The sequence below is a fragment of the Thermobia domestica genome, chromosome 2 (genome assembly GCF_964235325.1).
Source record: "Thermobia domestica chromosome 2, izTheDome1.hap1.1, whole genome shotgun sequence".
NCBI classification, from domain to species: domain Eukaryota; kingdom Metazoa; phylum Arthropoda; class Insecta; order Zygentoma; family Lepismatidae; genus Thermobia; species Thermobia domestica.
The window spans coordinates 87738625-87759424 of NC_137455.1; the positions used below are offsets into that span (position 1 = coordinate 87738625).

Genomic DNA, 20800 nt, shown 5'->3' on the forward strand with positions numbered 1-20800 from the left:
CAGAAGAGCTTATATAGTTTTGATAATCACCGTTAATTCATTATATTCATGGAATATTAGTACGCATTCTTTTTTATGTGCTGCGACTAGCAACACAGCAATGTGGCAATAACCAGTGGAAGTTATCGCTCTACCTTGACACAAACACCTACGATGATGGCATGTTATTGTGTCATCTGTTTTCAACAGAATTGAAAATTATCAGTAAATGAGCCTCATTTGGATAATAGCGTTTCTACTCTCTAATTTTACAGCACCTTTTTTTAAACACGTGTTTTAGAAATCAGCTCAGCTAGCAGCATTTCTTTATTTTAAAGCAAACATATTTTCAAGCTGTTGCTTCAAGCCTTACAAATTGAATATATATAGTGGACTGGTTTTAGTTACATCTATACATTTTCTGATAATTCAAATATATATATAAATGAATCTAATACATTCATGAATACCTTATGAAGTTTGCAATGTATCAAAAGATGCGCATCAATACAAGGTTCGTTGTTTCTTGATTTTGATGCACTGAAAGATCTTGTATCTTAGTGGTTTTCAACAACCGGTCCGCGAGATTAATTTTATTAGTGGTACTAACTAGGTTGAGTTGATTTTGAGTTTAACGTTCCTTTCAGCACCGAGGCTATATGAGACGGAACCTACTGATTAACGTGGAATCCGAACCACATGAGCTCCTACTGGCAACGAACCCCTTAGCCACGAAGGAGCTCAAAGGTGGTACTAGCAATGTGGTGCTTGATATTTTGAAAGTCTCCAGCATATATCCATTTTTGACAGTCCACGAATATCGAATGGATTTGATACCAGTGAACTTGGTAACGCAATGTCAAAAATGCATTCAGGCACTAATATTAACATTCAGGTCTATTATGTGTATCAACAAACCCACAATGATGAAGATTCGGTAATTGAATTTGTGTTCTACACGTACAAGTAGTTGCTGATAATAATAACTATTAAATGCATATATATAGATAGATTTTGTCGGTTTTTCTTACAGTTTAAGACATAAATTTTGGATAACTAGTTTACAGTCAAATTTCACATCCAAAACTGGATTCAAATTTATATCACCATAACAAATCCATTCAAAAGTGTTACGTGTTGTTTTCTGTACTGCTAGCAATGAAGCGAATCTTACCAGCCAATACTTCTAATTTGCGTTTTCACTCAGATGTATTAGAAAAATTTATACTAAGCTTCATATACTGACCTACGTCATTTTGCTAGACTATTCTTTTGGAAGAACTAAAAGACAGAGAAGAATATTCATGAGCTCCCACGTAGCTAAGGGGTTATTGTTCCCATTTTTAGTACAGAAGACTCGAGCTCAATTCCGTCTTTGCATTAAAATCCACTTAATTATAGTTTTTTTTTTTTTTTTTTTTTTTTTTAACTAAATGCTCTATCTGCTGTTATTGTACTTGGCTCTGTAGTCTTGGAATAATGACGTATGAGAAAACATTTCAGAAGCCCAAATGAATGGATGTACATTTTTTTCCTTCTCAAGTACTTCAATATACTATATCTAGTAGACTATACAGAAATAACCCATTAACCTTTAGTTAAAGTCATAACATATGCTTCTTTACTTTCTTGAACTTTGTTTCTTTTTTTCTTTTCTGTTTCTTTTTAGCTCGGCCATTTCAATATCTTTACCACACACTTGATATAGAGAATATTATTTTACGTCGGTGTTACAAAGGAAACCTGAAAACTTTACAGAATTATATGTATTAGCCTTCTTTGTTTACATACATTGTAAAACTTTACATCCCACTAACTCACTCATCACCAGACTACAGAAATCGTTCAGGCTCTAAACTAGTCTTGATAAAAATTCTTCCTATGAACTCTAGATAGTGTATATTACAGCTTTGTTTTTAATATAATTTTTTTTAATATTTAAGGAGGCGAGAGAGTGTTTCTTTACTGCGCTGGTTTTGTGCCGTTAATAATTCAAGCACAAAACGTCGTATAACGGGTATTTAGAGTCATATATGATAACACGAATACGTCATTCACTTGCATGAATGAAATATCAATGGAACTCTTAATAGTTCTCGAGATACATGGTGTTACTTACAGACACTTATAGACGATCTACAGTCTGTGACATTGGAAACAGCAGGATAAATCGAGAGTGCTTATTCCGAATCTGAGCTCTATCTGTTATTAGCTATTTTCGATTTTAAGATGTACTGTATGACTGGAGTTCCCAGATTTTTAGACCAGAAAACCGAGACACTGTATGAAAATTTACATTAAATACAGGGATATTCTATGATAACTTACCGTATAGTCATACTTCTTCAATTAATTTGCTGAAATATTAGAATTAGCTAAATCATAGGTCAACTCTTGTCAAAAGTGAGTGGCAAAGATCATGGGCGGCGATTAGGGGGGAAAGGGGGCAGTTGCCCCCACTTTTTTGAAGTAACCCAGTATAGCTTCATTTGAAAATGTAAAGCTTTTGTATGTATTACTGGTTCATAAAAAAATGGTGCCATATAATATTTCCCGTTGCGTGAGTACGTATTGGTTGTCTTCTCGTGGAGTTAAGCCAGCTACAGGAATTGCGTTTTAATTGTAATTCAAAGCAATTAATATTTCAATTGCCTATTTCTTTAAATTTCGTAGCATATGCTTGTAGTATTTACTGTCTTTCATTTTCTAACAAGGTACATTCGCGAAGTGTACCCTCGGGATTCGTGTAAAATTGATTCAAATGCAAAGTTTTCCTCGTCACAATGTGTATTGTACACATTTTAGCGGCCCATACTGCTAATTTGCATATTTATGTACCTTCATTTATCCGGAATTCAATCATATACTATAACGCTATCTCAGACTAGTTGATAGGAAAACAAGAAAACTCCCCTACTCTCCTCCTCTTTCTCGCCGCAAGAGGGGAAAGCAGGAATACCACCCCTGACAGGGATGGAAACGTTTGAGACATTCATATCAGTATTGTTTAAAATCTAAATTTTCCACTCCACTACGCGCGCGCTTTCTGTCAATGTGAGGGAGTTTGCTGTTCCTTTTAGTTACTCTTAACCCATCCATCATTCACAACTTCAATTAATATGGTTATTTTAAGAAAGGGATATAGCATTGTTTATGTATTTTATAGGACTAATAAATATTGATTTGACCATTTAAAAAAAAGTATAACAACAGTATAAATCAAATTCATACTGATTCTTTTATTTGATGTTAGAAGGGGGAGAGAGTTATGAGGAATAGTTGACATATGTTCCCACTGTAAAAAAAAAAAAAAACAAAAATAGTTATATATTCGATTGGACATCGAATACGTGGAATATCGCTGAGAAGATTGTATGAATTTAGCGCGTGTGGGCTCAGTGCTAGAGCGTTCACCTCTGGTGCTTGGGGTCCCGGGTTCGATCCCAGCCCCGCCAAGTGACCTTTGTCGTGGACAAGCACCGTGTGCGTGGGTTTTCTCGGGGTTCTCCCGTTTCCTCCCACTTTCTTACTTCCACCATTTTCATTCATTACTCATCATCACCGTCTCCTTTAGCCTAACCGGCATAACCGTGGGACGTAAAACCCAAAAATTTCATTTCATTTCATTTAGCGTGTGTGAACTCTATAGTGTGTGAAAATACTGTAGTGCTTGTATATAGTAGAAAGTGTATTAGTGGATGTATGTGTAATACATACAAAAATATATTTATTTATTTGTAACGTGTTTTTAGTGTGCGTGTTAAGCAAGATTCTAGAATGTCTTCCAGTTCTGTGATAAAACATAAACGCGGAAAAGCTTTGAGAAGTAGTGAGAGGTGCTGCGTTTTGAATGTGTTTAATTCTTTGAGAGAACATCATACTCATTTAAATGTAGAACAATTGGCCGATATGACTGCAAAACAGACAGGGGTGGGACAAGCAACTGTGTACAGAATCCGACGGGAGGCCAAATTTAATGAAAATAATCTTAAAAGTCCAAAAAAAGACGCGCAAAAGCACTTCCCTACTTGAAAAATACGACGATTTTACGAAGTCGGCCATTCGATCGAAGGTACATCAGTTTTTTTTCCGAAATGAGTTGCCAACGTTAGATAAAATTCTGTCAGCAATAAACACCGATGATGACCTTCCAGTTTTCTCTCGTGCAACTTTGCACAGACTATTAAAAGTTATGAAATTTAAATGCGTGTTGCACAACAGGAAAGGTTTCATAGTTGATAGGGATGATATTGTGATCTGGAGGAGAAAGTATCTCCGCTATCTTCATGGAAAACTGCAGGCTAGTAGCCAGTCCAAAAATGTAAAGGGGGTCCGGTAGAATTTAGGGGGGGGGGGCGATCCAATCACATTATAGTTCATCAACATATTATTGTTCATTTTCAAGTCTACAGTGAAAATTTTAGAGGAGCCAGTAAAAATTTAGGGGGACCCGGCCCCCTAGATCCACCTTTGATACGGGCCGGAAACGGAGTCGACAAACTTTTAAGTTTTCTTGTCATATGTTGTTATATTTTTGTTGCCATATGTTATGGAGGAAAGGGGGCTCAGTGGTAAATTACTTACTTCCGGTCCTGTCCGTGGTCGTGTAAATTCGTGGCTAATGACATCGTGTCTTTGAGTTTTCACGGGGTTCTCCCTTTGCTGCCACTTTCCTCTTTCATCAATACTTCCTTATCATTAATTTTCAATAATCATAGTCTCCTTTAATCTATATGGCATACGTGCGAGACGTTAAATAAATATGTCCTTTCATTTTTTTTTCATGCATATGTTGGTGTATTAACAAAAAAGAAACCTGATAAAATCATCGTGCTGATACAATAAATTGTGTACAAGGTCCAACCCTGCCATCAGTTGAAATGCGCACTCGAGTAGCAGACATAGTCCGCTATTCCAACGCTTCTGCACACCCCCCGCTTTTTGAATTAATGAGCATACTTAAATTGAGTTGACAGTTACTTGTTAACCAGTTTTGGTTAGTCTGTTTAATGTGTTAAGAATCAAGAAGTACGTACACTATAACATGAGAGTTTCAATTCGTTGTTTACACACTGTTTTTTAAAAATATCTACATAGCAGCGAATGGGGGCTTGTATTGCTAAAGAGAACAGCAACACAACCCCCGTCTCAAACAGTAGCCAGCTAGCAGGTAGGTGGTGGGGATAGAAGTTCCTATCAACTTGTCTGAGATAGATTTTAGTATAACGCTCGGACACGAGATTGCTTTTAGTTTCTTTAGATGTAACTGGACATGAATGTGGGCATGTGTAAAACAAATTTGATCGAGTACTGCTTCTCTGACACACCCCAGCTGCCATCTTGGATTCAACTTTTGAGTTTTCAAATGGGAATAGGTGCAAGTGAGACATCAAATTCATGTACAATTTTCTCGAAAACTCATTGATGTAGAGGATTTTACTGTAGCTTGTACCGTTTGCAAGGTATTGCATATTAAATCCTCCCAAGCACTTCGCGAATAGAATTGCAGAGTAATATCAGTTACACATATATTTTTGATGTTGACAAATCAAAATAATTTCTAACTGGAAAAAATACTGTAGGTATTAACAAACTCCTTACAACATTGGTGTCATAATCTTATTACATTGCTGTGAGTGATTGTATTACTTCCATGATATACTACAACGAAGAAGTATTGTATAATAGTCAAAATGCTTAATGTAAGTTCAGATACGACCATATTTAGATGAAGACCATTTCCGTATTGACGTCTGTGTGTCTGTATTATTTACGTTCAGAGAATATTTCGTCAACGATAAATCACGTAAAACATTACATATACACAGCGGGCCCTGCACAACTTTCCATTTGATTCAACAATCATGAAGTGCCTGACATTTAACATGCAATAGCTACGATAAAACTCACTACATTAGTGAATTTCCGAGAAATTGTACATGAATTTGATGTATCACTTGCACCTATTCCCTTTTGAAAAACCGGAAGTTGAATCCCATATGGTAGCTAGTGTTGGTAACATGTGTCAGAGAAGCAGTACTTGGTCAAATTTGTTTTGCACATGCCCACATTCATGTCCAGTTACATCTAAAGAAACTAAAAGCAATTTTGTGTCCGAGCGTTATACGAGGCGCATTTCAAAAGAAAGGGCCGATATTTAATTGGAAACAGGTAAGTATAGAGGTTGTTCAGCCTACGTTTGGCCGATTTCGTTCCTTCCCAGAATGGACTCAACCGACCTGGCTCGTGGCGTCCTGCAGTGTTGTGCAGTGGCTTCCTGGAAACTTAATTGTTTTTCCGCGCGGACGACAATAACGCACAAAACAGGACCATTGTTGTGAGTGTTGTGTTAAATTTGTTTCCAAGTGTGTGAGTTTCCGCTCTGTGACCAAAATGCGGCCCAAATTAAGCCGGTTTTGGGAAGACTATGTTGCGACTCTTTATGATGCCCACTTTAGTGTTTCTGTCATTAGAAAACAGTGCAAGAAGGATGGTTGCAACACCAGTTTTAAGTGGAATAAAAAATGTTATTAAAAAGTACAAGGTCAACGAAGCTCCACCATTTGGATCACCAACGAAGTTGCCTAGGAAGCGGGAATGCACCAAGGTTACGTCCAACATGCAGAGGAAACTTCGCAAAATGGCAATGCAAGAAAATCCGCAAACACAAAGGTATATGGCTAATCGTCTTGGCGTGTCTTTGGGGACTGTGCGCCGGACGTTACACCATCAACTCAAGCTGGAAAAAGTCGTGAAAGCTCGCGGCCATCTTTTCACGGATGCCCACCAAAAGAAACGAAAGTGTAACGACCGGAATCAGCACGAACGGCATCTGGCAAAACAAAGGTGGATGTACGTCGTAACGCTCGATGAAGCATGGATTTACCTTTCCGACTGCGGCAAACCGAGAGCCATCATGTACCGAGAGAAAGGCGCCAAGAACTTCAGAAGGTGGGTCCGTGTCTGTAAAGAATCCTTCCCAAAAGGGTTCATGGTCGTTACTGGCTACTGTTAAACGAAGTAAACTGAAGATTCGTAGGGTGGCGAAGAACTGCAAAATGAATTTGCAGATTTTCAGGAGCAGATCATGCGGCCGATCTACGAGCCTGAGATTCCAACAATGTACGGAAATGACGCCAATCTGGTGCGCATTCACAGGGACAAGGCCTCATCACATACTTCACGATCGTCCCTCGCATTCTACAGGGAGATGGGGGAGGCAAGTGGTATACAGGTGATACTTTTCAATGAGGTACCTGTTAAATCTCCAGATTCAAGTCCTATGGACTATTGTGGATTTGGATTGCTGAAGCGGGTTTTGGGAAAACGGCGTGACAACTGTGGAAGGATTTTGGAAAACTGTACAAAGGGAATGGAACAAGATTTCCCTCCCAGTTCTTCAGAGAAGCCTATTACAGTGGAAATTACGTTGTCGAGCTATTGTTAGGAATCAAGGGAAACACATCGAGCGCTTACGGACCTGGCGCCATGGATTCTTCTAAATTTTTAGGGAAGTCGAAATTGGCCAAATGTAGACTGAGCAACCTCTGTAAGTTTAGCAACATTGTTTTATTGGGTAAAAACAAGTACATATCCACTTTATTTTTCAACATAGTCACCATTATTTTCCAAACACTTCCTGTACCGTGGCACAAGTTTTTTTATACCCTCTGCATAGAAGTTCGCCGCCTGGGAGCTCAGTCACTTCAACACTGCCGTTTTCAATTCATCAGGTTCTTCAAATTGTTGAGATGAAAGCCACTTTTTTAGGTGCAGAAAGAGGTGATAGTCCCTTGGTTTCGTCACCTGTAACAATATGAGTAAAAAAAAATCCATCACCCTCTCTGTCGTAGCGATCCAGAAATGCACGTGCTGCAGTCAGTCGGTTCTGTTTGTGGACGTCTGTCAACATTTTGGGGGCCCATCTGGCACACAATTTCCGATATCCTAATGTTTCTGTAATAATTCGAAACAATGTTGTTGGTGAAACCTCTGGAAATTCGATGTGTAGAGCGGTAATGGTGAAGCGACGATTTTCTTAAACTTTTTCATTCACTCGCTGCACCAAGTCGTCATTCTGAATGCTTGGTCTTCCACACTTCTCTTCGTCGTGGATATTTGTACGACCTTCTTTGAGTGCACGACACCATTGCCGTACGCTTTCTTCACTCATTACACTGTCGCCGTACACTGCACACAATTCTCTATGAATTTCAGCAGCACTTTGTCCTTTGGCATGAAGAAATCTAATCACAGAGCAGACCTCACACCTGGTGGGATTGTGTATACGCGCAACCATTTTAACACGCTCCAGCCAGGGGTGGACTGGCCATAATAAGGTACCGGCCCGATGGCCGCTGCGCCCTCCTCACATCAGTGCCTTTGCGCCCTCCTCGGGAGAGGCTAAGACCCGTCTTAGCTTCGTGAAGGCGCACAGTTTCCTCTCTGAACACATTAAAAAAAAAAAAAAAAAACAAAGCTACATAATTATTTTATAAATTCGCTAGCCTTTGGCCAGCTAGGGCTCCACCCCAGACCCCGGTATTTGCTCGGCCTGCGGCCTCGCTCTTTCTGTTTTCGGCGTGGGAATGCTATTAATGATATTAGATTTACCCCTAAATATATAGATTTGACTCTAATATCGGTCATTTTGAACGATATTTACACATCACCCTTACAACCCCACGCTCCGCCCAAAATCCCAGTATTTGCTCGGCCTGCGGCCTCGCTCTTTCTGTTTTTGGCTTTGGGAATGTCATTATAATGATCTTAGGGACCCTGAAATTTATAGATTTGACTCTAATATCGGTCATTTTGGATGATTTTTATATATCAACACTCCCACCCCTACTGCTCCGCACCCAGATCCCGTCTTTACTCGGCCTACGGCCTTGCCCTTTCTGTTTTAGGTTTTGGTAGTACAGTCACGAACATTAATAAATGGAGGCTGAAGTCATTATTTTTTATGGCTCCAACCTCCATTTATTAATGTTCATGACTGTACCATTAATGATCTCAGCGACTTCGAAATATGTTGATTTGACTCTAACTCGGTCATTTTGGATCATTTTTACATATCTCTCTCCTTCCCATTCCCGCCGTTAGAGGCGCTAGTGGCGTTACATAAAAACAAGACTCCGTTCAAGACTTACAGATGAACATCTGGAATCATTGTTCTTGATGAACTCAGAAAGAGACATTCTGAGCAAAATAGACAAAAATCTTATTATTGGCAAAATGTGTGAAAAAAAACAAGGAAATGCGAAAGCTGCTTCAAGCATAAAGCAATGACTTTACTTTCATTTTCCAGTTTTGTTTTTGAATTTCTTTTTTCGCTAGGTAGGTATATAATTCTAAATTTATTTTTGTTAATTTGTAGTAAATGTTGCATGTATACTTTTTATTAACGGTTTTAAAAATAGATGAAAAATAAGTTAATGTTATGATGAACATAGCTTTAAAAGGACAGAAGTATGAAAAATAGCAACTCAAATCTTCAGTTATAATTAGGCTGTTAACAAATGTAGCCGAAGAATTTAAACAACTGGTGTGATTTTTGTAGTCTCAGTTAAACTGTGCAGATTTATGTAGGCCTAATATACGAGGCGTGTTTTTTTAAGTAAGGCCGTTTGAACATAAGTACACAACGAAAGGTTATTTCAAAAAAGTAAATGTATTTTCAAAAAGTACATACTTTACTCTATTTTTCGACATAGTTGTCAAGTTTGTTTAAACTCTTATCATACCTCTCAACCAATTTCAAAATACTCTCTTCATAAAAACTTGCTGCCTGCTCCGATAACCAAGAGTTCACTGCCGTTTTCACATCGTCGTCATCATTGTAACGGTTGCCACTGAGGTGTTGTTTGAGGTGGAGGAACATATGGTAATCTCTCGGCGCAAGATCAGGACTGTAGGGTGGGTGGTCTAAAACTTCCCAGCCAAAACTGTCAAACAAATCGCGGGTCTGACCTGCAGTCTGAGGTCTTGCATTGTCATGGAGAAGAACAATGCCCTTTGTCGGCATGCCGCGTCGTTAGTTTTGAATCGCCCTGCGTAGCTTTGACAGGGTTTGGCAGTATGCTTCTGCATTGATAGTGGTTCCTCGTTGCATGAAGTCGACCAACAAAACACCATGCCTATCCCAAAATACCGACGCCATGATTTTGCCCTGGGACAGAGTCTGTTTGGCCTTCATCTTTACAGGCGAGTGTGTGTGTCTCCATTCCATGCTCTGTTGCTTCGATTCGGGCGTGATATGCGAAACCCATGTTTCGTCTCCAGTTACGATCTGACTCAAGAAGCCGTCATCTTCTTCGTGATAACGAGTCAAGAACTTCATGGCACACTCAAATCTTTGGTTTTTGTGGTTCTGTTTAGGAGTTTCGGGACCCAACGGGAGCACAGTTTCCTAAACTTTATGTGTTCAGAAACAATTTTGTAAAGCACTGATCTCGACACGTCAGGAAATTCGTTTGAGAGACCTGTTATTGTGAAGCGCCTGGTCTCACGAACCCTCGCTTCAACTGAAGCCACCAAATCGTCTGTAATCGAAGAAGGGCGACCGGAGCGGTCCTCATCATGGACGTTGTCACGGCCATTTTTGAATTCTTTTACCCACTTACGCACTTTGCTTGCACTCATAACAGTATCACCGTACACTTCGCAAATCTGTCGATGAATTTCTGCAGCAGACAGGTTACTTGCTGACAAAACCCGTATCACTGAGCGAACCTCACATTGTGAAAGTCTTAAACATTGTGAAAGCACAGAACACAACCGTACAGGTCAGCTACAGAGTTGAAACTGAGCACAGTTGTTCCCGAGGCATGCCGGTACACGACGCACACGCTAGTTGCGATATGCGTGCGAACTACTAGTGTCTACAACAAAACGGACCTTACTTAAAAACCACGCCTCATATTTAGTACTCAAAGTCTCTTTGTTTATGAAAATATTGAATTTGTATAATTCTATCGTGATTAACTGCAATAGCTACTTAATCTTTTGTTGTTTTTTGTGTACTAATTTTCCGATGGAAGCCCCCCGGCACTTTCTTTTATTAGGAGGGGGTATTCCATACAAGCGAAAGCCTCAGATGGACGGCGCCCTCCCAGAGTATGTGACCGCGCCCTTTTTATATAGCCAGTCCACCCCTGGCTCCAGCACACACGAAAACAAACAGATGACCGGCGAAACTATGGTTGTTTGATAGCCAATGGACCAAGCGATGTTACTGCGCAAGCGTGATCCGATCACTATTGCCAGACGGTTATAATAAAATATCGGACCTTTCTTTTGAAATGCGCCTCGTTCTAGTGTATGATTGAATTCCGGATATATGAAGGGTCATAAATACGCAAATTACCAGTATGGGCCGCAAAAATTAGTACAATACACATTGTGACGAGGAGAACTTTATATTTGAATCAATTTTACACGAATCCCGAGGAGACACTTCGCGAATGTACCTTGTAAGAGTAATAACATATATTTAATGCCACGTGTATAATTATAAATTAAGTTGTTCATTAATCTTCAGTTTGAATATAACTTTTGCAAAACAAGTTATATTCATTACTATAATTATATTATCCTTTCTATTTAGTTGTTTTGTAAATTATTTTATTAAATAATCTGATCACACAGTTTTCCAGACAGAATTTTCAGGTGTTCATGAGCAAGGAATCAAATCTCTTCTTACACCTTCGTTGTTTAAGAGTACAAAGGGCTAGTACCTACTTCCGTTGCTCTTGTCAATTTATTTAATAAAATATGAAATATGTTACACGGTATTTTAACCGAAAAAGATAATATCCTATTAGTTATACAACCTTTCGTCAAACAAAGTGTTAGAAACAACCAGATAAACTAAGATTCATATACACATATTCAGATCATTTGATATACAAATATTCAGATCATGTCTTGCCGCCACTGGCAGGGATAGATTATTCGTATCAATTGAGTATCGGTGACTAATAAAAGTAGATTTTTTTTTTAAAATATCGCACGGATGATATTAACTTGTTTTGGAACTATACTGGAACACTTGGAGTTTTGAATTATCTTTCGGAAGACAGATGAAGCACATCCGAGACGTATGGGAAGCCTATACAGGACTGATAATCAGATGGACAAATTGAATGCAGCTCACCCAGCTTGCCTAGTGGCTAGCACGTTCATTTTTGATGTAGGTCCACGTCTTATATAACATCGGTGCTGAAATGACACACTATTTAAAAGGTAAAATGAATTTCTAGAAATATTACTGATTGTTGTTGACATGCTCCACATTGTTAAGAAACAGGCATTCATGTCAATATCATGTCTTCGACAGTGAACTGAACGTCAACAACACTGACTATTATATTTTGTAAAGTGCTAGAAATTTATAAGAACTTGTTACGTGTAGTCTTTGAATTTTTCAGTGTTTTGAATCTCATGGGAAAGTAGACCGGAGAAATAATATTAACATTCTTTAACAAAAATCAAACAATATTTTCAGCTTGTAATTGTTGCGTTTCATAGCACAAAATCTGAATTAAAGGATTGTTAAATTACTCGCTAAGCAAGAATTATTTGAAAGTCCTCGTCCTCAACAACTGCTTTCTCCGCAATATTGGGTAAGTAACAATTGCTTACTGAATTCTATTATATAAATTTTGAATAGCGTGTGTCATGCAAATCTTAAATGTGGAATAATCATTTGATCGGTTTTTTAAACAAGCTAACAACCAGATACATCACGTCACTTTCATTCTTACTTGCGAAATTAAAAACTCCGTTCGAAAATAAGAACTAGTAAATTACTTTCCTGCAAATCTTGATTTTTTAAAATTATATAAAAGCAGACTATTTGTTTCTCCACTATACTAACCCCACACCGTTAAACCGTATGAAATCAAGTTTGGAATACAGTCACTATGCTGAATGGGTTTCTATCATATGATTGTGATCAAAATGTGTCTCTTAACAAGGAAGAGGAGGTTCAAAATGTATGTCAAAAATAGAGTATCTCAAGACCGACAAGTTAGAGAGATGAAACTCGTTATATAAAATCTTTTTTTTTTTTATTTTTTTTTTAATATGGATACGTGCCGAAAATTTCGCTTCTAAAGGGGAAAAGGAAAAAAATTAATTCCCATTCTGCACTTATGAAATGGTAAAAATAAAATGGTTGAACTGTTTAAAATGTGTTTTTGAAATGGTTAGAACGATCTCTCAGCTTTCGTTCAGTAGCAAGTATGAGCGCCGATCCCGGGGAGTCCCCAAATTTTGTTTGGTTTCCTTTAGAATATGGATATTTTTGCTCGGATGTCCGACAATGGAATTCATACCTTGCGCCCCCCCCCCAAAAAAAAGAAGTTATTCAGAAATAGGCCCCACTGGCATCGAAGCTATGAGACGTGGACCTATAATTTAACGCTTTCATCGTAACAGTTTGACTGAAATGAGAATCCTACAGGAGGGGAGTGACATTCTTACGGAAAAACGGCTGCACCATCACAGACGTAGCCAAGGGGGTGGGTCCTGGTGGTCCGGAACTCCCCGAAATCCCGATTTTTCTGTAAATTTAGTCTAATTTTAGGAGTGAGTTTTATAAATGTTAATATAATTTATCCTCATATTGAATTCGAACAATTCAATAAACTCCCGAAATAAATTTTTGCCTATGCCTGTGCACCATTTAAAATGGAGTTTCGAACTATTTAGCACTTAAGTGAAACTGGGTTTTTGTCATTTCGATTTAAATATGTATCCTATGCGCGAAACGAATTCAAATATGTTTTTCAAATATATTCCCATGCGAAGAGCGGGCATTTTAGCTGGTCTTCTATAGAAACAATTCAGAAAAGATTTGTACATACTTCCGCATTAGAGGAGGAACAGGGGCGGATCCAGGACGGACTTTTAGGGGGGGTTGTATACTGCTACTTAGAGCTACTTTTAAGAGCTCCAAACTCTGGGATGGGTTTTATTTATATATAAAATAATAAAGTTTCCTCTCCTGGGGGGGAGATCGCCCCCCTGGATCTGCCCTGGAGAGAAAGGATGCCAATTGTTTAGACAATCCAGACAAAAAATATATTCAACTTTTTTTTTTTTTTTAAAAAAAAGAAGTTCCTTGGTTTTTATTAAGATTGGATATTTACCTCCGTTGTGAACATGCTTGTGTCATTGTGTGTACGGTAGAAATTTTTAATGTAAAAGCATTGTACTTTGAGAATTGCTTACTGATAATATTTGCATTGTCGAAGTCATTGTATACAAAACTTATCTAGGTAACTAAAGAATCAATCAATAATGTCCTGAGAAATTGTATGGAAATCAAAATATTTACAATAGTGTATTTAATGATCTTTACGTGTATACCAAGTCAAACAGATTGAAGAGACTTGCAAGTTTAGTTTTATTCGTTAAATTTCTGTTCAACAATAAATAAAATCTAGTAGATTGCTTGAACTACGTCCTACGTCTTGATTAATTGAAGAATAGGTAATTGCCTAATTTAACTTTTGGTTTTTCAAAATGTTTCATTTCTTGAACTGCACATATGGCTTTCTCAAATGCCTGTGAAATGGACAAAGACTTTTTCAGTGCTATCAAGAAGAATTTGCTCTCTCTTCTTCCATCCGTGAAATAATATGCAATAGCACTTTGCACGCCAATTGCACTTGCAGCATACACAAATCGGAAATGTCTTTTAAAAGCACCCCAATTCAAGACAGATGGTTGAAGCAGAGTGTACTTGTCCAATATTCGTTGCGAAGAAAGTTGAAAGCTGGTGGTTATCTATTATTATTTACTTCCTCTGCCTTCCTTTTAAAAGATTTTTAAATCCTTTTTGCACATGTTTAGTTGGCACTTCTGCCTGCCATGTCACGGATTAGTAACTTTTGAACGACTGACTTGGAACTTCACTTGATAGCGCAACGCACGCGAAAGATATGCGGTAATAGCACATATAGAATAACACACGTTTAACATATCACCATAAAAAATATAATATATTACTTTAATTAATTCAAGAACTCATCGTTCTTTGAGAGCTATGAAATTACAGTTGAGCGTAAATAAAATTCACTTCGTGATGTACTTTTATTACGCTTTGCTTCCAGCTTCCCCTTTTCTTATGCCTATGCTTCTGGAGTCTTGTTTTTAAAAAGCCGGGTCGTAAAAGAAATTCCAGGGCCTCTGCGCTGCCAGCAAGCGTCTGAGGGTCATTATTCTCTTTTCTGTCACGAACCGGTGCAGAAATGCCAACGTTCACAGCCGACAACAGTAAAAACACAATCTTTTTGAGACGTATGCGCTAGTCATCAAAACCACTGGAAATAAAATAGCTTTTGGATAGACACACCTGTTGCCTTTTCATACTGGTAACGAACGAATAAAGAGCTTACCGGAAGTCACCTGACAGTAACCGGAGCATCAGCATTTTGATTCAATTGTTAGCACCACACTAGAATACTGTTTAATTTAGAAGAAAAAGAACAACAACAAAAAATGCAATAGTGAAAACAACTAAATTGAAGTAATCATGAATCATAAACGAGATCCTACCTTAAATTGATAACCCGATGTGCTGATGGGAATACAAAATACATCACGAGAATGAGTCACCAAGGAAAACACCAACAAGGCACATCGTTTTCCCTGTACAACAATAACAAACGTCCACCGACCACTCACTGGTTCCACAAGCAGCTAACTCCTCGATTCACGAACCAACTTCTCTCGCTCACTTCTCCACACAAACTCACCGGAACCACGCCAAGGACGGGCAGGTGAAGCAGAGCCAGGGGTGACCAAACTACAGTCGGCGCGACAAACCACGATGAAACATATTCACAGAAAGATCGGTCTGCCTGCCGGTCGGATAGCTTGTTCATTCATAGTGGTAGTGGTAATGGTTATAGGTAGGCTTTTTTTTTTTTTCGTTTCAGGTAGAACTGCTAGAAAAGGAACGAATGCGTGTTTTCCCCCAGCTAGCTATCCTAATGGTAGTTGCCGATCCATCATTTCAAAAGAGAGGTTGTCAGTCCATAGGTGTAGTTTAGCTTTGGAATGGAAGAAATATATTTATTATACTACCTGTAAACTGATTAGGATTCTCATACAATAAATAATGTACGGTAATTATATTGTTCTCTTAAATAATTTCATTACTGGTTACATGATATGAAGTCCTGATTCGTTTTCCTTTAGGTGTATTCGCTTTTCACATAAATCCTTCTTCCCTCCGATAGAAGTGATAAAATGTCCACTGAAACGTAACCAAGGTCGTCAATAAAGGGGCGTGTGGGGTGTGTTATCCCCAACTATGGGAAATGAGCCTCTACCTATTTGAGGAGATAGAACCCATCCATACGAAGTTTGATTCACCAAAATATTATTTTTACACATCGAATTTACATTATTAGATAATGTTCGGTATGTAATCTATATATATAAAATTGAAAATCACTATGTTTGTGACTCTAAATCTCGTGAACCGCCCGACCGATCTCGATCAAATTTGTAACATGGATGAGATTCGAGGCTGGGTTGGCTTGGGGGAGGGGGTATTAAAAAATAAATAAAATTTAACTCCTGAACCACTCGGCCGATCTTGATCAAATTTTCAACATTGATGAGGTTCAGGCCTGGGATCGTTTTTATGATTTAAATTTGACAGAGCAACGTAGTGTAGGAGAAGGAGGGGGAGATATATAAAAATCAATTTATATAATACTGAAAGTTACTATTTTTGTAACTTAATAACTATGACCGATCTCAATCAAATTTTCAAGGTACATGAGGTTCGGATCCGGAAACATTTTTGTAATTTCATTTTAACGGTAGATCCTAGGGGAGGGAACGTATAAAAACTAATGAAACCTAATAACTTTTGAGCCACACAACCAATTTCCATCAAATTTTCAACATATATGAGGTTCGGGCCTTTATATATATATATATATATATATATATATATATATATATATATATATATATATATATATATATATATATATATATAGTTTCACTTTGACAAGCCAACCTAGGGGAGAGGGAGGGGAGTTACATGTTTAAAAAATTAAAATTAAAATGACCATCACTCTTGAACGATCTCAATGAAATGTTCCACATACATGAGTTTAGGGACAGGGATTACTTTAGGCTATTCACTTTGACGATGCAAGATAGGGGAGGGGGAAGGGGAGAGAAATTTAAAAATGATCAAAAATGACTGATATTAGTGTTGAATATATATAGTTTTGGGGTCAATGAGAGAAACAGTGACACTTCTGATGTTGTTTCTATTCAAATCCAGCCCTGGTAGTTGAGGAGGGTACAACGTAGGGGAGGGGGATAAACATTTAAAATGATCGAAAATGACTAATATTAGTGTCGAATCCATAGTTTTAGGACTAGCTGAGATTAAAACTGACAATTCTGATGCCGTGTTCCGCAGCACGAAGGAGGGGGCTATATATACCCAGAGAAGGGTGAGGGGAGAAATTTAAAAATGATTAAAAATGACTAATATTAGTGTTGAATCCATAGTGTTAGGAGTAACTGAGATTAACAGTGACAATTCTGATGCCATGTGCCGCAGCACGGAGGAGGGGGGAGCTATATATAATAATAATTATAATCGAAAATGACCAATATTAGTGTCTAATCCATAGTTTTCGGGGTCATTTAGATGAACAGTGACATTTCCGATCCGGTTTAAATCCAAAATCAGTCCCGCCATTGGGAGCCGCGGTGGCTCAGTGGTAGAGCGTTCACCTCTGGTGCTTGGGGTCCCAGGTTCGATCCCAGGCCCCGCCAAGTGAACCTTGTGGTGGACAAACACGGTGTGCGTGGGTTTCCTCGGGGTTCTCTCGTTTCATCCCACTTTATTCATTCCACCATTTTCATTCATTACTCATCATCACCGTCTCCTTTAGCCTAACCGGCATAACCGTGGGACGTAAAACTCAAAGATTTCATTTCATTTTCATTTCAGTCCCACCACTTGAGAGAGAGGGGAGATATATAAATGATCGAAAATGACCAATATTAGTGTCGAATCCGTGCTTTTCGGAGTCGACGAAATGATCAATGATCTTTCCGATGCTGTTTAAATCAATGCCATTAAAAACGAAAACAGCATATTTCACAGATACTAAACACATGAGATACGGAGTTGTGCGCTTAAATTTTCATTTCTACCCAGCGAAGCGGGTAATATATGCTAGTGCTGTATAAATAATAAACTATATCATAGGACTTTATAACTAACGAATCGGTTCAACCAGGAAAGAAGTGCCAACTGTTCTAAGATCATTCAAATATGGCTTTATTAAGGCGGGTAAAATTTAGCCAAATATATTCCAATTCTTGTCATTAAATTGAAAAAGAAATGTAACCAAATACTTTTGAGAAAAAAAGTAAATATAAAAATATAGTTACTACCAAAGCAATGAATAAATAAATCAACTATGTAACTGCTTACTCGTACAGCGACGCAACTTTGTTAGTTGTCGCCCGGGGCAAGAACTCGCCGTAGCGCCCCCTCATGATCAACCAAGCCAAAACGCTCTCCTAAATATTTGGCCAATTTTGCGCCCTCCCAATCCGACGCCTAGGACACAAGTCCCGTTTTTCCCCCTAGTTATGTCACTGTCAAATATAATGAGAAAAAATATAATATTGATAAGAAACGTGAACAGAATCTTTCATCCTGGCCAGTAGTTCCCAGCCTCTTTTCTTTTTGTGTCCCTTCTTAATTCCTTTTCACAGATTGAACCTGTTTTACAATTTAGGTGAAATATTTACAATTACTCTTACATCCAATACTTCTCCAAGAAAGAAAAAAAAATAATGAATGTTTGAAAAAGATAGGATTGTGTATGATTGGGAGAAACAGGAGCATCATTTCGAGGAGGCAAAAAGTAATTCCCCTCCCGCAAGCAAGATCTGAAATGATGGTAAAGAGTGGATATGTGGTTAGTGTCAACTGATTACATCATTTACTATCGAAACAATTTAATCGTAATAAGTATGCATTGTTTACATTTTAAACCAACCATGTGCAACGGCCACCCCCCGGCCCCCTGAGCCATTTTATCAGGCCCGCTTGACTCTTGTTAAAAATGAATTTCTTACGTAATCTCTTGAAAAGACTGGAAGTTTTTTTCCTTGTATAATTATAACTAATGTCCGCCTTGAAAATATCCTCCGCGTTGGAACATCCAGTGTCTTCATTCCACCATTTCATTCATTTCTCACCCGGCGGGAGCTCATGTTTTTCGGATTCCACGTTAATCAGTAGGTCCCGTCTCATATAGTCTCGCTGCTGAAAGGGCGTTAAACTCAACATCAACTCAACTCATTCATTTCTCACCATCACCGTCTCCTTTAGCCTAGCCGGCATAATCGTTGGACGTAAAACTAAAAGATTTCATTTCATTTCATTAGAGCGTAGGCCTACCACCTAACATTGGCAGACTGGTCAAGGATTCCACTAAAATGGAAAATAAACAGTTTTTTTGTGTTCCTGTGATATTAGTGTAAGACGAACGATTTTATAAATTAAATATAGCTATTCGATTCTTGTGGATCATGTGGTTCGGATTCCACGTTAATCAGTAGGTCCCGTCTCATATAGCCTCGCTGCTGAAAGGGACGTTAAACTCAACATCAACTCAATTCATTCATTTCTCACCATCACCGTCTCCTTTAGCCTAACCGGCATAATCGTGGGACGCAAAACTAAAAGATTTCATTTCATTTCATTAGAGCGTAGGCCTACCACCTAACATTGGCAGACTGGTCAAGGGTTCCACTAAAATGGAAAATAAACAGTTTTTTTGTGTTCCTGTGATATTAGTGTAAGACGAACGATTTTATAAATTAAATATAGCTATTCGATTCTTGTGGATCATGTGGTTCGGATTCCACGTTAATCAGTAGGTCCACGTCTCATATAGCCTCGCTGCTGAAAGGGACGCTAAACTACAATCAACTCAACTCGATTCTTGTGGAAATGTACATTGTCTTGTACGACCAGGGAGAGATTAAACCCATCTGGAGGGCCGGGGCTACAAAAAATATGTGCCCCCTGCTGGCTTCACCTAATACATTTCTGTGAAAGTACAGTAGGAAAGTTAAGGGAATATGTTTCATATTTTTGATCATATTTTATCTTATGATAATGATTTTATCTTGTATAATTCCTTTTAGACAGCCAGCTGGGATTTTGATCAGAATGGCCCCCTAGAGGCCTGGGCTAGAGCCCCCTTTAATCTGGCCCTCGACGCTAGTAAGTCCTCTGTGGTTGGCCCACTCTTTGTTCCAACTTCCAAATGCCTGTTTTAAACAATGGTTAAAGTGATTTTCCGCCATTATTATTTTCCACGTATCCCTGAATGGTTGCGGGTACCCGTACCTAGGTTGGAAATCCCTATTCTATATGGATGTAGGTGTGGATCATCACTCCTACTACATCGCAGTGTTCGTTCCATTAGGTAAGATACTATGTGCTTTCAAAAGTCACTTAATGGTTGCAATACGAGTAAATGAATTTTAAGCAACACACTATTCTGTGATTACCGGTATAAAGAAATATTTTCTGTTGTAAATCAAAGTCTTAAGGCGGAGAGACTTATCCGTAGGATGAAATTAATAAGCTCTTAATCCTTACCATATAACTTCACTAATGAATTAAATTTAAAGGAAAATCTGCGTAACAAGAGCGTAACTTTTATATTATTTTATTTAGGGAGTCTGACATACTATTTTTATCCTGCAAACTACTCTTTATTGTATTTAGTTTGTGATAAAA

The 20800-nt window shown here is 38.3% G+C and overlaps 1 protein-coding gene across 1 annotated transcript in view; it reads right to left on the minus strand.

Annotated features, from left to right (window-relative positions):
• qua (villin like protein quail) overlaps positions 1-15755 on the minus strand; it is a 132952-nt gene extending 117197 nt beyond the window's left edge. The window contains exon 1 of the mRNA XM_081743773.1: positions 15547-15755. The gene's annotated coding sequence lies outside the window, so the exon portion shown is untranslated. The remainder of the gene's footprint in view (positions 1-15546) is intronic.
• Between the last annotated feature and the right edge of the window lie 5045 nt (positions 15756-20800).